The sequence below is a fragment of the Dermacentor albipictus genome, chromosome 3 (assembly GCF_038994185.2).
Source record: "Dermacentor albipictus isolate Rhodes 1998 colony chromosome 3, USDA_Dalb.pri_finalv2, whole genome shotgun sequence".
NCBI classification, from domain to species: domain Eukaryota; kingdom Metazoa; phylum Arthropoda; class Arachnida; order Ixodida; family Ixodidae; genus Dermacentor; species Dermacentor albipictus.
Window position 1 is genome coordinate 172,039,748 of NC_091823.1, and position 14,332 is coordinate 172,054,079.

General features: G+C 50.5%; 1 protein-coding gene across 1 annotated transcript in view; it reads right to left on the bottom strand.

Moving 5' to 3' along the window:
• The window catches only part of smo (smoothened, frizzled class receptor), a 129,191-nt gene that overhangs the window by 26,965 nt on the left and 87,894 nt on the right, over positions 1 to 14,332 (bottom strand). The window lies entirely within an intron of this gene.

Sequence of the window (14,332 nt, forward strand, 5' to 3'; positions counted from 1 at the left end):
AATTAGCTTGAGATGGAAAGAACAGAGACACAATCGACGGCTGAGGAAAAGAAATTCTTCCCTCAACCGTCTGATTGCAGAATATTGCACACAACTATCTAACTAGCAATGGAACGAAGTGTGCGACGCCACGGATGGCCGCATTAACAGAGGGATGACGTGGCACCTGCTCAAACACCTTTTAGACAGAACCAGGACCAAAGCGGACCAGGGTCGCACGCTGAATAGGATCATGGACGAGGAACTCAAGATTACCACAGAAAATGAGCTTATTGACCGTCTCGCCGACAAGTACCTCCCGCTGGCCAAAAATGCTAGAGGCACGACCACCGAAGCATATCGCGCAAGCCAACCCAGAGGTAGATGGGGACTTCTCAACCGAAGAGATATGCATGGCGCTTCAGAACCTAAGCAGCAAGTCAGCGCCAGTGCCGGACGGCGTAACTAACAAGGCACTTAGAAACCTAGATGACACCTCCATCGAAACCCTCACAGAGGAAATCAACAAAATATGGAGGATTGGAGCACTACCCGAGGAATGGCAAACGGCCCTCATCGTGCTCATCCCAAAGCCTGGCAAGGCGCCCAACATCAATAACCTCAGACCGATCTCGCTGACGTCTTGCGTCGGCAAAGTAGCCGAGCACGCGGTCCTAAACAGGCTCTCAAAACATCTCGAAGAAAAAGATGTCTACCCCGCAACAATGATCGGCTTTAGACCCGGGCTATCCACCCAAGACGCCATGAAGCTCCTCAAACATGAGATCATTGACGCAGACACGAGCAAAGCGAGAGTAATCCTAGGGCTAGACGTCAAAAAGGCCTTCGATAATTTAACACAAGACTACAAACTCGACACGATCTCCAACCTCGACCTCGACATGGTACTCTACACTTATACAAAATCGTTCCTGAGCGACAGAATGGCCACCCTCCATCTATGGGAAATCAAGTCTCAGAAATACAAACTCGGCGGCAAGGGCACCCCGCAAGGTTTTGTCATCTCTCGGACGCTTTTTAGCCTTGAGCTAGCCGGCCTAGGCAAGAGACTGGATCAAATCGAGAACATCAAATACACCATATACGCAGGTGACGTAATGCTCTGGATCCCCGGAGGCAGCCTGTGATCCATTGAGAACGCTCTACAGCAAGGAATCGACGCGATCGAGGAATACCTCGAGAATGTTCGCCTGCGAAGTCGGAGCTCCTCATCTACAAACCATCGAGAAGCGGTCCCAAGCCAAAGAGTGAAATCAGAGACACACGCCATTACTCTCAAAACAAAAGACGGAGGAACCATTCCACACGTCAGCAAAATCAGAGTCCTCGGGATGCTCATTGAGAGCAACGGCTCTAATGCCGCGGCAGTGAAAAAGATCGTGACAAGGTCGAATAATGCCTTGAATCTCATATGACGTGTTGCAAACAGACAACATGACCTTAAGGAAGAAAATCTCCTCAAGCTAACACACGCCTTTGCACTATGCCACATCACGTACGAGGCGGCTATGCACAGATAGAAGGTAGTGGAGAAAGACAAACTCAATGTGCAACTGAGGAAGCTAGTCAAGCTAGCACTAAGAATCCCCAAGAACACTGAGACAGAGCCTCTGCTGCAACTGGGGGTACACAATACACTTGAAGAAATTGCCAAAGCTCAAGAACAGGCTCAATTAACAACTCTCTGGTACCAAACCAGGTAGAGAAATCCTAGTTAAACTAGGTCATGACATCACAACAATCGAGAATCTATACTAAAGCGGTCTGACGGACACACGTAACTCCTACATGGTTCGCCCACTTCTGCGGAACATGAACCCTGCGCACCATCAACCCAGAAGGCTGGCATGCGGATCATTCATCCTGCGCAAAATATGTGATAAGAAGATCCTAGCCTGTTTCGTAGACGCGGCACAGTACCCGTCCTGGAAGGCCTTCGTTGCCACCACGGTCAATAAGCAAGGTCAAGTCACAAACACTCTCACAGTCAAGACCCACAAGTCCAAGATAGCAGAACAGGTCGCCATCGCACTCGCGCTCACAGACCCGATCACCACCCACGTCTACAGCGATTCACGCTCTGCCATCAAAGCCTTTCAGAAAAGAGCCGTTGCAAGCCAAGCACTACAAATAATTGATAGATCGACATCGCTGCAGCATAACACCATCTGCTGGTTCCTGGCCCACCTCGGAGAGATCGAGGAAGCCTCTCCCAATCTCAATGAGATGACTCACAAGAGCGCGCGAGACCTAACCCTCCGCGACGCCACCTATTCTGGTCGTGACCATCCCAGCGAGAATCGGGAGCCTCCCTCCACATATAACGAGATCACAAAGCACTTTTATCTAAACCGCAGAATAATGTCACGTGGTGGTGACGTTGAACACAGTAGCAATACTGTGATCGACGAAACTAACTTTTATTGGGTGAACCTGTGCCCACAAAGCAGGCTACACTTATAGCACAACGATAGCGGCGAACACGATCGGCGATTGTTGAAAATCTGATCAGCGGGTCAAGCACGTCTGCTTTGATAAATCAGTCGTCAAATGTTCCAGAGTTATCGCTGGGACCCACGTGCCTTCTACAAAGTTCTACATTACTCGCATCGCGCACACATGCGATCAGATTACACAAGGTTCGGTCACAGACAGCGGATGGAAGCATCGATAACATTCCAGAAAATTCCGATAAATGCAGGCGCTTCCTGCGCTATACGATAACATTTGTTAGGTGGTGAAACATGTCGCCCGATAAAGAAAAACAAGTACACGTGTCAATATACAGCACACCTCACAATAAGCTCACCAGACCTCAAGCCCTCACGTTCAGAATGCTTCAAACCAACATGTACCCCACGCAGAACAGACTACATCACTACATGCCTGACCTATACACATCCTATTGCAAAAATTGCCATAGCACACTAGATGTATATCCCTTGCTCTGGCCGCGTGGTCGGACCCACGCAAACAAGAATCAAGACTCCGCCAGGTTGGAAGAAGCATTACGCAGCACGGACCTGGCGGAGCAGCTTTGGGCTGTCCAGCGAGCCCACGATGTGGCCAGGGAGTTGCATCTCCCAGTCCCAACGTGGGAGTAGCCTGCTCTATGGGGCCTTGCGCCCCCCGTAGCTTGCAGGACCTTTCATTAAAGTTATTCCACCTATCCATCCAGCTAGCCATGTCCGCCATGTTGCCGTTACGGCGATGGATCCCGGAGATCAAGCTGAGCACAACACACGAGCTGGGGGACGAGGCGCGGGAAGGCACCTCGATCCCCACATAATTTAAAAGAGCCTGTGTCGCATGGTTTTCTCAAGCACAGCAGCCCAGCGTGTCAGCGCAGTGCTATGAATGACCGCAGGCAGCGAGGGATTAATTCTGAGCATGAGCATGTACCAGTGCACGCCTGTTGCAATCTTGGAGACCACGCAACCTTGGAGGGGCCTTTTACGCACGCGTGGCAAGTATGTGCAGTGGGAAGCACGAGAGGGGAGTCCGACTGCAGTGCACAGCTCATACACGATGTATTTTGGCGGTGCCAATAGGATGTGTTGCTACATTGCTCGAGTGCAAATCACATTAATGTTGACAGTCATCATGAGATAAGTTCTGCTGGATTTCTTTTTTCCTCAACCGGAACATCCGCTACCTGCGTTCACTCTCTATCATCTCCAGTCTCCATATCATCACTTTCTGCATATTCCTTAGCACCTTTTCAAGCTTCTTTTCTATACAGTAAAACTTTAATAATTTGACCTTGGCTAGTTTGGAAAATTCAATTAATTTACAGAACTTGTGCAGTCCCGTGATTTGCGATGCGAATTAAACTGGATAATTTCAACAGTTTGTGTGCACATCCATCAGGATAAATCGTAGTTTCTCGTTGTGGCCTCGGAGACTGGTATGCGGTGACATTTCCAGCTTCGCATATCTTGAAGGCGTTGTCAGAGGTATGGAGGCCATGATGTGTTTCTGGCTCCTGCAATTGCTGCTATCTGATGTAGATTCCTTCTGGCGCTTGCAGTACATAGATAGATGGCCTTCAAGATTGAACTTTGATAAAGCTGCTTCTGGGCTGTGATTCCGATGCCATGAATTGAGCAAGTACTAGATTACGCGATGTGGGCGCTGATAGGCCACACAGCTGTGCTAAGTGTCCACATTCTGTGGTGGTGTGCATTAACTTTATGTGTTTCCACCCATTACAATGAAAGGAGTTTAAGCATCATCGTCATCGATAAAAAAGTTGCTTTTGGGTTTTTTTTCTGGCTTTTCTGGTGTAAATACCAGCTGCATTACATTTGCATTCACGTTTTCTTTACAGTTAATATGTTGTGTCTATGATTCCCAACCGCATGAAAATTCTGTCAAGTGCACAACAGAAGTGATGGACAAGGCCGACTACACTTCACTGATTATCTGAATATATAATAATACCTTGTTAACTCAAACTCGCATATCATGAAAAATTGGCTAAGTCGAAATTTTCTGCAGCACCAAACCATATCTCATCTTTACCATGCATTTATTGGCCTTTATCTCAAAGTATTTCTGGGCCAAATTGTAGATATCTTGAAATATTGCCTGAGAGTGGAACAAAAACTCCACCACTGGACCATTCAACAAGCTTCGCGCGAGGCTGCCAGCCTACCACTAAGTGGTCGCTTTCCTCGAATTAAAAGTTGGAGCTTAGCAGCATAACAACTTTGTCAAGCAACCATGTGGACCCGCCGTGGTTGCTCAGTGGCTATAGTGATAGGCTCCTGAGCACGAGGTCGCGGGATCGAATCCCGGCCATGGCGGCTGCATTTCGTTGGGGGCGAAATGCGAAAACACCTGTGTACTTAGATTTAGGTGCACGTTGAAGAACCCCTCGTGGTCAAAATCTCCGGAGTCCTCCACTACGGCGTGCTTCATAATCCGAAAGTGGTTTTGGCATGTAAAACCCCACAATTTAATTTTTTTAAGCAACCATGTGGCATGTCACATAATGGGAGAGACATGCAGAGGCAGGCCCTACAAAAGAGCATGCTTGATGCAGTTCATTTTCTTTGCTTTATGCAACACATGTGATTTACCATCAGAGGCGTGATTTCTAATTTAATTTTATTCTATGCAATGCACGCAGCACATATTCTTTATTCTACACAACGTAGAATGAAAACGCAAGTGCCCCATGTGTCGCATATTATTTTATACTATGCAACGCATGTGGCATGGACTTAACGGGAACAGAAAGCAATGTGAGTAGGGGTGTGCAAATATAAAAATTTTGCAATCATTTTCTGTAAGTTGGTGATGGTACAAGTTGCCGACTGCGATGGTAGAGGAGGATCGGCTGAACTGTCGTCTACTGCAATATAGATGCTACTGAGCAATCCTCGAATGAGCAAAGCTGGGCCAGAGACATCCCACGTGGCAGCACTCGTGTCGTCAAGCCAAAATTGACCACTGGTAGGCAGACGCAATTCGCTGTAATAGATAAAACTGCATGAGGTACTGCGATCCCGTGTGTAAGGAGGACGTCTTGCATAGGAGTCCCGATGTAGTGACCGTCGGGGACTGGCGGGGATGACAGGAAGTCAACCTAAGTCAGTGCCGAAGGTGGCAGGTGAACGAAGTTGACGGAACTGAGGCGACTGGGTTGTGGTTCAGCGGGATCCAGAACAGGCAGGGCAAGGTGGAGAGTACTGGCAGAACAATCGATGAGAGCAGAATGTGCGGAAAGGAAGTCTAAGCCGAGGATGATGTCGTGGGGACAGTGGGCGATGACTGTGAATAGCACGATAGTGGAGCGATCGGCGAAGGAGACACGGGCGGCACACATAGCAATTACAGGGGCTGTTCCGTCATTGGCGACACGGACAACAGGCGTCTTGGCAGGCGTGATTATTTTCCTCAGCCGGTTACGAAGGTCAGCGCTCATTACCGACAAATGCGCCCCAGTGTCTATGAGAGCAGATACAGAAACACCGTTGACTTGGACGTCAAGAAGGTTCAGATGAGTGGGCAATGTCAGTAGAGGATTTGGTGGCGTAGGAAGCAATGCAGCGTCACCTCGAGGCGCTTCATCGTCTAGTTTTCCAGCTGGGAGTGGCGTCTGAAGGGAGTCGGCGTATAGGAGCGATAGGGCTGGGGGGAGCGAGATTGTCGTTGTTGGGGCGAAGGCGAACGAGAATAGGGGCGGTTCGGCACAGGAGAATCTGTGGCGGCATTATCGGAGCGGGCAGCATAGGGACGAGAAGGGCCACCTGGGGGGCGAGAGTAGGCAGTATAAGTAGACCAGTTCGGGGAACTCCAGCAACTGCGACAGTGCCGGGAAACGTGCTCAATTCGATGGCAGTGAAAAGAAATGGGCTTATCGTCAGCAGTGTACCATTCAGATGGGTCGCGGAAACATGGTGGGTAAGAAGATGCAGGACGGGGCGGAATCGAACAAGTCGGGTGGGTATCAGGGCGATGGGCCGAGCAGATGGTGTAAAGGCCCATGTTTGCGAACTCCTGGCGGACAACTGCCTGGATCAGGAAAACTGTGACTGCAGGTGCACTGGAGAAGCTGGAGTCGAAGGCAGCCGGAGAGGCGACCTCGATCTCACGCCGGGCGATTCTGGTAACGTCGACAGTGTTGTTGGGACGAGGAGCGTCGGTACAAGAAGATGTCGCTTGGGTGTTGGGCAGACGGGCAAACTGCTGGTCAATACGTTGGCTTTTAGCGAGTTCCAAGTGGCGGCACTCTTTTATAACTGCATCTACTTTTGCCACGTTAAAAACGAACAAGTTGAAGGCGTCATCGGCAATGCCTTTGAGGATGTGGGAGACCCTGTCGGACTCAGTCATGTGTGCATCAACTTTGCGGCACAGAGCCAAGATGCCCTGAACGTACGTGACGTAGGGCTCTGTTGATGCCTGCACATGGCCGGAAAGCACCTTCTGTGCGGCAGGTTGGTGACCGTAGGGGTAGCTGAACAAGTCTCGGAGCTTTTGCTTAAGCGAATCCCAACTGGTGAGGTCATCTTCGAGCGCCCGAAACCAAACTCGAGGTGTGCCACCGAGGTAAAAGACTACGCTGGCGAGCATGATAGTAGGGTCCCACCGGTTATTGCGGTTAACGTGTTCGTACAAGCTGATCCAGTCCTCGACGTCTTCCCCATCTTTGCCCGAGAATACGCCAAGATCACGGGGAGCGGGGAGAGTGAAGGAGGTCGTCGAAGTGGCAGCAGGTGTCGGAGCCGGCGGAGTCAGGTTGTCGTTGCCGGGAGCCATGAAGGAAGGCTCGACGTACTGTGCACTGCGAAGCTCCGTGACGAAGTACAGGGAACGTCCACCTCCACCAGATATGTTACGTAGGAAGACGCCGCCGAAAAGCTATATACAAGCATATTTATAAGGCAATATGCTGCACTTGTCCAAGAGGCAACACACCGCGCTAGCCTCTAATTGTCGTGGTCATCTTCACCCTGCTCGCCTCTTTGTCATCACAAATACTGTTCCATAGCACTATGAATAGAAAATTAAATAATGATATGCACATGCATTTATCAGCAAGTTGGGTTAAATTGTTATTTTGGAACATTGAAATTATGCTGTCAATGTTAAAAAACTAGACTAATAAGCCATTACATTTAACATTATGTATTTGGCTCATGTTAACTTGGAAAATTTAGTAATTCCCACGAGCTGTCCTCGCCAGCCTGCACCTTATTATACTGCATCAAATGCCCGTGAAATCGGAGACATTTGACCATGTGCCAGCCGTCACTCAATGCACTTGCTGTCAAGCAATAAGTTCAGAATTGGGGGTAACACTGAAAAAAAAGAAAGAAAAGTTGTGAGCCATTTCTTTCTGTGAAGGTGGATGACCAGTGAAACAGTTTTAACACATGACACAGAGGTGACATAGAATTTTGAACAAAGGTACAGGCACAGGCACGTGCCCGGAGGGAACATTCCATAGTTTTTTCAGCATCCATCAACAAAAGAAATTATCATGTGGGCCGATCCTGGCGACAGCGCAAAAAGGGTCCAAGCTCAATGGCACATATCTCTGTGGGCTCGGGAACCTGTAACGCGCCTTTTGAGATTTTCGAGATGGGCCCATGTATGGGGAGCGATTAACGCCTGCTTCCAGTGGCGTAGCTAGGGCGTCTGACACCCGGGGCCCATTGGTCTTCTGTCCCCCCCCCCGGCTGTAGTCGAGGGAGGCGAGGATATCAACAAGTTCCGGGTGTCTTCAGACGTATATGACCCCCCCCCCCACTGGCCCCTTGCACCCGGGGCCCACGGCCCCCCGGCCCCCCCTGTTGCTACGCTACTGCCTGCTTCACCTTCGTTGCAGGTTGGCCCGGCATTGTGCTACCTTCGGATGGACCCACGTATGTGGAGCGCTCAACGCCTGCTTCACCTCTGTTGCGGGAGGGCCCGGTATTGCACCATCTTCAGAATCGGCCCACGTATGGGAAGTGCTTAACGCCTGCTTCACCTTTGCCGCGCGTTGGTCCGGCATTGCACTACCTTCGGAAGGGCATACATATGCGTAGGTGAAGCTCTTTGCTTTTCGTTTCAGAGCTTATCTTTCGTCAGCTCTCGCTGCCATTCCATCTTCACAGAGTGGAATAGTTGTCAATTTTTTTCACTCCTTTTCGATAGCAGTAGTTTTCGGCACCTCCTGGGGTGTGAAGGCCAGTTATCTCATCGATTCGGTGCCCATGCAATTAGCTCGAGATGAGTTCAGTTGTCGCCATCTATACAACAATCTCGCACATCACTGTTGCTTCATTAGTTCAACCTTCTTTGTTTAGACTGATCCAAGGACCAGGAAAGGGATTTGGTCCATAGTCAGCTGATCTGTATGGTCGTGGAACGAGTTGTGGCCAGACAAAACACCAGCTCCGTTTAACCTTTCCTTTTGCTTAATTATTTCCACAAGTTACGGCTCGCCACGATGCTGGCAGATCCTCGGAACCATATACCCGCGATGTGGGTTAGATAAGAAGGAAAATAGAATAATGCGAAACAGCATACGTCATCAAACCCTGCGATGACCGTTAAACCCATAAGCAATATGAATGTCACCCGTTACCTCGTCTGGCTTTTCTCTAATTGTGCAGCACTTCTTGTGCAAAACTGGCAACTGGAAACAAGAGTCGCAAGGAGCTGAGAAATTAAGCGATCTACTAACGGAGAGAGTCAAGGCAACAGCCAAATAGGAAGGAAAACCGAAAATTAACAAATTTAACCGTTGTTTGTGAAAATATTTATGCATCAACATCTTTTTATTTAAAAAGGAAGTAGAGAAAACGCCGCCTGAAGTGGAGAATAATTACGCGTGTTTTGAATTACGCTTCTACAGTTGAGCTGCCTGACGTAGCCACTCCTCTGCTGTGCTAATGTGGGTGTTTTTCTAACCTTCCGTTTCTAACCTTCCGCAGTGTCCTGTGCTCTACATGGTTGTACGGGACTGGTGACCATGCATCGTTACGCAACTTCACGAATAACAACACGAGTCGGTTTTGGCACTTAAATTGGTAGAGCAGTAAATGAGGGATTCAAAAGAACTGTGATTGTTCTGCAAACATATATATTTCTCTATAATTCTGCCAGAGCTAATTAAAAAAACACTACTATAAATCTTTATTTTACACCTTTGCTGGTTTCCTTGTTCTTGGCAGTGTTCTTCCTGCGCTCCTGTCATGCGCGAGTCCATTTGATGTGGTTACTTGTTTGCCAAGTAAAGGAGAGGTGTATCTCATAGGCGTACCTGTGAGGTACACCTTATACCAATTCCTTTAACAGGTTCACACATATTTATGGTGAATGGTGGGCATTGTGCACATTTGTACTAGTAAAGGTACCTCATCCTCCCCTCCTTTGCATGGAAAAGTTACCTTGGATTGGGCCTGATTCATGGTCATCATGACACTAGGTGTACGCACACATTCTCGTATCATCTCTCTTATTAAATGCGTCCACCACGTAAAACAGTGAGTGGCTCATACCTCCTGAAGCAATGGTTTATTCCACTGGAAGTAAAAAAGATTTTAACATGGCCTACCCGTTACGACGAGAAATGAAATTCTATGTTGGAGTGATGAGCGACAAACGAGCCAGCTGTGGAAGAAGACAATGCTCGAGCCATCACTGATGATGATAATTGATGATGATGACGATAGTTCCATCTTGCCAATGAATGGCTCATACCCCATCAACTCTTTCCATACCATGGTGAAAATAGGAGGTTTTTGCAGGTTACCCCAAGATTTTCTTTCTGAAGGAGCCACTGCATTCAATATTTTATGCAATACATAAACAAAAAGCAGAATAAATGCACTTTTCGTGCATAAGAGCTTTATGAATTACGTGTATGTCATAAAAAAGATATAAACTGCCAGAATCAAAATTATGGGATAAAATTGAACAAAGTTTGTAAAGATACGCTTGTATCTACTAAGAAAAAAATGTAACAACAATTATGAGATATACGAAATGTATTGCCTTCTAATAGGCACTATATACCAAAAATCAAAATTTTTCATTCAACAGGTTTCCCACTAGAAAAATTTAATGCAAGCACTACAGTTCAGCGTGCCAGGTTGCGGCCTCTGATATTCTGGGCTGGCTTGCATCGTTGTCGCTCTCAGAGCCAAACTCCAATGAAAAGACAGCATCCTCAGGCTTGCTGGTGCCCGATCCACCGATACAATCAGCCACAAACACAGCAGAATCACGAGATCTGCGATCTTTCGAAGTGTGCACACCGCTCCTCAAAGCAGCCATTTCTGCTTTGATGATTGCGAAACTTTAGAGTGCATTAAAAATTAACACCTTGCGGGGAAAAAGCGAACTGCTTAAAAACGAAAATATAGTTATCCTCCTTCATGTGTGTAGCAAGCATGTGACGATCCCTCAGGCATAATGTTCATTTGCCGCCAGACTCGGTGGCCTGCCAAGCTCGGCAGGCAACATTGGTCACTGCACCGCAATAAACACCGACGAGAACGGCTGCTTGGCGGTCAGTCATCGTTCAGCACCACCACGCTGCGGAGCGTCCGTCTAACGGAGGGTGCCTAGAGCCCTCCCTTGTTCACGAACCCGGGTGGATCGTGACACTAGCGACGAGTACCCACGGATCGTCCCACGCCGCCGCGAGCGGCGAAACACCGTCCTCCGTTGCTGCCGCCATGCCGCTGTACGGAAGGCTCCAGCCGTTCGAGGGACATGGGCCTGCCTGGCAAATTTGCGAGGAGCAAGTCCACGTGTTCTTCCGGGCAAACGACACACCCGAGGCCAGACAGCGGGACATTTTCCTGGCCAGCTGCGGGACCCGCATCTTCAGCCTCTTACTTGACCTTCTCAAGCCAGCCACACCGTGCGTTAAGACGCTGGGTGAGCTGCTCGCTATACTGCGCTCGCATTTCAACCCAGCACCGTCCACACTAATGGAGCGTTTCCACTTCAACAACCGGAGCCGCCAGGAAGGAGAGACCCTCGGGCAATTCGTTGCTGCGCTACGAGGGTTAGCGAGTGCTTGCGTTTTCGGGGACCAGCTGGGCTCGCTGCTCTGGGACCGTTCCGTCTGCGGCATCAACAACCCCGCCATGCAGAAGCGACTCCTGGAGCTTCCCGACCCCTCGCTGGACGACGCCGTGAAGGCAGCGCTGGCAATGGAAGCTGCCGCCAAGGACGCCGGCGAGATTTCCCGTGCGACTGGCTCACCGTCGGGTGAAGCAGCGGTCAACGAGTTGGCGACAAAGGGCAGTACCTGCGGTCGCTGTGGTGGTGCCCCCTCCCCCTCACAGTGCCAGTTCTATCAAGCACAATGCTTTACGTGCGGGAAAACTGGGCACCTGGCACGTGTGTGCCGAAGGGGGAGGACGGACAGCAAACAGCAGCAGCCTGATTCAAGCCCAGGTACTACACAAGCCCGCGGCCAGGGTAGCCGTCGCAAGCGTATGCGGCGGGGGCATGTGGCAGCAGGCTAAAGTTTTTCCGCGGTCAGGCTCCACGTCATGGCCGAGAACCCGCTGATTTTCGACATGTAGCACACAGGCTTTGTACCGTCGTCTGTGCCGACGTACATGCTGACCGTCGAAATCTGCAGGCACCCCATTTCCATGGAGCTGGACACAGGGGCCAGCGTGTCAGTAATGGCCGGGAAGCTCTTCAAGCGTACTTTCCCCGGCGTGTCCGTCGAGGCTTCGGGCGTGATGCTGCGCAGTTCCTCCGATCAACTCTCCCAGGTACAGGGTCAGGCACAGGTCAGCGTTCGTTTTGGCAACAGAGAGGCAACCCTTCCCCTTTACTTAACGAAGGGGTCGTCGCCGACGCTGCTAGGCCGAAACTGGATTCATGCACTGGGCGTTCGTCTGCCAGAGAACGCGGAAGCTGGCCTACATGTGGTGCAGAGGTGCCAAATCTGCCAGGAGCATCAGCGAGCCTCGCGTCGTGTGGAAATCACCCCCTGGCTATTTCCACAGAGACTCTGGTCCCGCCTACATGTGGATTTTGGGGGACCCTTCAAGGGCCATTACTTCCTGGTGGTTGTGGACGCCTTTTCAATGTGGGTGGAGGTTCTACCTGTCACCACTCCATCAGCAGGCACGACCATTGCAGCGCTACGACAGGTCTTCGCCGCCCAGGGGTTGCCAGATGTCATCGTGTCCGACAATGGTCCTGTTTTCGCCAGCACAAAGTACCTGGCCTGGCTGACGAAGAACGGAATCCACCGGATGATGGTTCCGCTGTACCACCCTGCTTCAAATGGTGCAGCCGAGCGGGTGGTGCAAACCATCAAAGACAAGCTCAAGAAGAGCCAGACTGGAGATTTCCGGACGCAGATTGCCCGGATACTATTTCAGTACTGGACCACGCCCCACAATGTCACTGGCTGTGCCCCCTGTGAGCTCCTGCTGGGTCGGATGGTCAAGACACCCTTGGACCTCTTGCATCTGGACCTTCGATCCACAGTGCTCTTGAAGCAGCTGAAGCAGAGGCTGGCTGCTGACCAACGGTGTCGTCCTGGGCCTTTGCCAGAGTTGGGAGCTCCAGTTTTTGCCAGGAACTTCTGTCCTGGCCCATCCTGGTCTGCCGGACAGGTGGTGTCTCCTGCCAGCGCCTCATCGCTGCTCTTGCGCATGCCAGACAGGGCCATGTGGCACAGACATGCTAACCATGTCAGGCCTCGCCTCGGGACCTGGCCACCACCCTCGACTGCCATTTCTGAGTTCCAGCCCGCAGGAGGTATAGCGGCAGCACCAGTCGCTTCCGGCGGAGCACCACCCACCTCGGATGCGGGGACCGTAGCCAGTGGTGTGACACCTGTTGGACCGGTGTCAAGCCCAGCACCACTCACATGGCTGACTACTACGGACCCTCCGGATGGAGCGAGGCTGTCTCAAGCAGCACCTGGTGTTGCCACACCCGACCCATCAACACCGGTGCCCAGGCGGAGTACTCGATGGCGGAGGCCACTGGACTATTATTCGCCTGGATAGCAGGCACCGCCGACCCAGCTAGGGTGTCATATTTTGAACATGGATGTTTGTTTTTATTTAACAAACAAACTGGGGGTAAGGGGGTGTAGCAAGCATGTGACGCCCCCTCAGGCATAATGTTCATTCGCCGCCAGGCTCGGTGGCCTGCCAAGCTCGGCAGGCAACATTGGTCACTGCACCGCAGTAAACACCGATGAGCACGGCTGCTTGGCGGTCAGTCATCGTTCAGCACCACCACGCTGCAGAGCGTCCGTCGAACGGAGGGTGCCTCGAGCCCTCCCTTGTTCACAAACCCGGATGGAGCGTGACAACGTGCTGTGGTGCAGAGTGTCCGTGAGCGGTACGGAAGGTCTTCAAAGCGCCGTTTCAAACCACTGATAGCAGGCAGTCATTTTTGCTTGCTACTTTGACAATCTTAAAAACTTCGGAGCGCATTCAAAAATCACAGCTTGGGAGAAAAAAGCGAACTGCTTAGAAAACAAAAGAATAGTTCTCCTCCTTCATGTCTGATAGCGCAGTGTCTCGGTGGGTGGCACAGATGGTCTCTAAACTAGCATTTCAAACTATTGTTAGTGGGCTAACGATGCCCAATGGGCATAGTGCGGAAAGAGTTAAGCAATGAGCGGCAACGGAGCCAGCTGTGGAAGACTATCAGGATGAACATGTGAGCAGTGAAACGAGCGCGGTTGCGCTGAGGGGTACCAACAAGCTAGTTCGCGGACGACAGAAATTCCCTAGCCATATACAGCTTCACTGTAAGGAAAAAAAAAAGAAAAGTGCACCCTCGTTGTCTGCAAACACGTGCCCCTCGCTATCGAGAGGCTGGCTTTCCCGCA